Raw genomic sequence first — 4,010 nt, 5'->3', positions numbered from 1 at the left:
CGAGTGTAGCCCAGGGAGGGCTCCTGTTCCCGAGTATAGCCCTGGAAGGGCTCCTGTTCCCAAGTATAGCCCACGGAGGGCTCCCGATTCCCCGTTAAGCCCAGGAAGCGCTCCCGATCCCTCGTATAGCCCACGGAGGGCTCCTGTTCACCAGTTAAGCCCAGGGAGGAAATAAAGTCTTGTTAAAGTATTCTCCAGCGTCTCCTCGTTCCTCGCAATTAAGAATCTGAAACCATTACATTGAATTTGCGCTTAAATGTTATTTCCATATAATGTGTAAAGTGTGATAAAGTGTACTTTTACTTCTTCACCAATGTCAGTGACATGAAACGCAAAACATGCCGCATGCACAATGGTGTCTTCACCTGAATCCACACATCAGGCCATTAAAAAGAACTTATTATTAAATGACTTTGCATGCCATATTAATAAAGTATTTAAATGTATAACAGCATATACTGTATATTTGTTTTGGAGGCTCCCAAAAGCTTGAAATAGATTTGTTTTTCTTTCTGCTGTCTTTGTCATTACTGATGTCACCCGTGAAGAGTTTGAGACTGTGTGTTCTTGTAGTGCCATCAGCCAATCAGTGTATCATGATGTCATTGTCCTGTGGCTGCAGGGTTATTAGTCACATGGCATTTATGGGTCAGGTGATTGGCTCAAATTGTGTTCAGTGCCCGTGAGCAAAAACACAAATTACTTCTTACACATTTTCCATTTCATTCTATATAATTTTTTAGTTACAAGCTTCCCTCGAGACCTTTAGGACAAGCATTCTAGAACATGGATGAAGAAATAAAGAAATAGCTCATCTAAAATGAAAATTTTCCCCCGAAAGCTTGCATCAAAAATAAAATCTAAAGTTTGGAATGACTTAAGGTTCAATTAGTAATGACAGAATTTCCATTGGTTGCGAACCGTTCCTTTCAGTGGAATGTCACTGCTAATTCTGTGTCTGTCCTCCACTAGATTACAATCACACACACACACACACACACACACACACACACACACATTATATCAGTATATCTTTAATCTATACTGCCATCTGGGCTCTACAGTGTTGCTTTATAAAAAGAAGAAATATATTTAGGAAAGTCTATAATAAAGCGCTTATGTGTCTAAACTTTGTAAGTCACAGTGAGAGGACAGTGTGTACACGCGTGTGTGTCACAGACAGCCTGTGCTCAGGGAGATGCAGCTGGTACCAGAGTCACTGTCTGTGCGTCTGCAGGCCACATTTATTTTTAACTGTATTTTCTCGTATACACACACATACACACACACACACACACTCACTCACTCATATTTTGTGCTCAGAATTCATTTGTAATATATCTCATTGCTAGATTTGCATTCCCTTTAGCATTAAAAAGAGTACTTATTATAAAAAAAATAATATATTTTAAAATAAATTGCTTGTTTGTGAACTGTAATGATGTAATGTTTTTGGACACTTAATTTCATGTTAATTGCAATTTAATTAAAATATGTTATATTTCAAGCTTTAAAGTGCTTTTTTGACCCACGTAAGTAGACGTAAATGCATCTTTATATGTAATTATTTCATAATTATTTCAATCGTGTTTGAAATATTAAAGTGTACTGCTGAATGTACTGACAAGCATTAATGGTTTATATAATTAAATATATTTTAATGTCATTTAAAATATGATTATTGTATGATTGTTATTTATATACTTTAAATGTAATATAGAATAACACACCAGTTAAAATTATAATCAAGTACTTGTGCTTTAGTATGTTAGTCAACACATCAAAATAAAGTATTTCTTTAAAGCACAATAAAAAGAGTAATAAAACATGATTTAAATTGTACATTGCAGTAAAACTTTTAATCTGACATCATTACGAACAGCAGTTTTTAAAAACGCACTTAAGTGAGCTAAGAACCATAGTCATGAAAGTGTCTCTCTTTAAGTGCACTTAAGTGGCCTTTAATTTCATTCATATTATCAGCAAATACAGTTTTTTCAAAATAGACTTTTAAGATTTGAAGTACACCAGCACACTTATTTTTCACAAGGCATAGTTCAACTTCAGTTATCATTCATTTCTAACTTCCCTCAGATCTGGCCTCAAGTCAATTCCTCCTCATAATATTAGCATTTAATATGCATTTAATTAATTCACTGTTTCTATCCAGCTCTGTATTCGTGTTAACACGTTAAACATGAATAAGGAATATTCCAGCTAGACACTGTCTTGTCTAGTTTAGATTTAGCAGCTCATGTAGCATTTTTGGAGGTTGATACTTTAAAAAGAGACAGCGTGTCATGAAACACTGAGGCCTGGATAAAAAAGCCGACAGCTAAAATGACTCCTGTAACAGATTTTGGCAATAAACATCAGCTGCAGTTGGACTTTAAAGTCTGGAAACACATATTTAAACTAAATTTCTGACATGCAGCTAGCAAGGGAGTAGGATTTAAAAAGAGAGAATGAGAGTTGGCTTGAGGATGGCCTGGGCTTCAGTGATGATGTTTAAGGATGATGGGAAATTCCTGAGGTTACACACACACACACACACTTACTCACCGCGTGAAGTTAGGAGTCCAGTGAGAGCCCTGGGGGGTCACTGCTCTTGATGACAGATCACCCAGAACTCCATAACAGCTCATTATGTAAAAGCCTCATGAATAGAGATGTGACAGGCAGACCGCAGCCGCGAAGATCGAGGTTGAAAAGGACAGAAGATGGGCGCCTCAGCATCTCAGATTTATTTCAGCATTATCAGCCATAATTCAGTCGCCATGATGAGCTGCCTCGGGCTGAAACGCATCACGCTGGACAGCAGAGAGGAAAAAAACGCACACAAATCACATGATGTATGATTATAACAGAACAAAGCACAAGATGTGTGGTATTAAATACAGAGAGAATTTTTCGGTCCAGGGATGTAATTACCATAGAGATTGTCCCCTCGTTATTCATATAATGTGTTAAATAACTTGCAATTATTCAGATTAGTGGTCCACAAACTGTTACAATACAGTTTTGTTTTAATTGCTTACACACTAAAAGTTGTTGCACTCAGTGAAAACATTCACTAATATACTGAATATTCAGACCAAGTCTGTGAAACTGCAAGCACATTATCTGCTTTAGACTCAGTTTGCAATTATAAAACGATGATGAAAGAAAGGTAAGATTAGGTCAAATTTAATATTTGACTACTTTTTACAATAAAAATGTTAAACAACCAAGACTAATATCCTGTGATGCAAACTTATTTTTCCCAAATATCACCATACTGAATTGAAAATATGGTATCATTTACATTATTCATGTAAATCTTAACAGACTGTCATGAGAAAAGAACTTTTTGCATTTTCAATATATCAGGCATACACATAAGAGTGAATATGTCCATATTTTAGAATATTATTTGCTAACAACCATGTCTTAAGCACTGCAAATAATGTGCAAAATAAATACACCCGACTTACCTGTATACAACTGTATATAATAAAGATCAAAGAAAAAAAAAGAGCTGAAATAAAATTATTGAATGGTATTTTTAAGATATTTTAACATTTAAAATTAGTTGGTTTGGCTAGAGTATTAGTTTCAACTATACTTAACTTGGGTGCAATTAAAACAAATATATATTTATGAACTAACGGTGGGGAAAAAAAACTATTTATTGGTAAGTAAATTAATACATTGCTCCAACTGTACACTGTCTACCCTACCATCTACACTAAATCCCAAACTAAACCTAAAAGCAAATGTGAGATAAAAGAGCATTTGCTAAAGCAATCATGCCATTTTACCTTGTTTTTGCAAATCTTTGAGCTCTTTTAATGTGACTCCTACCAGATCACTACGCATTGCAAGTGCAGCACTGTACCAGGTGAGCTATCGAGCAAGTCTACTTTGTCAGTATGTAGCTGGTTTTGTGATGTAAACATTAAAATGTTTTACTTTAAAAATCATGCACGATAATAAAAGTGTTTTGAGGTCAATAACATTTCATCAGTTCA

Source organism: Sinocyclocheilus rhinocerous, unplaced genomic scaffold (genome assembly GCF_001515625.1).
Source record: "Sinocyclocheilus rhinocerous isolate Xijiao unplaced genomic scaffold, SAMN03320098_v1.1 scaffold3225, whole genome shotgun sequence".
Taxonomy (NCBI): domain Eukaryota; kingdom Metazoa; phylum Chordata; class Actinopteri; order Cypriniformes; family Cyprinidae; genus Sinocyclocheilus; species Sinocyclocheilus rhinocerous.
The sequence above is the reverse complement of the archived record's forward strand: the minus strand, read 5'-3'. Positions refer to the sequence as shown.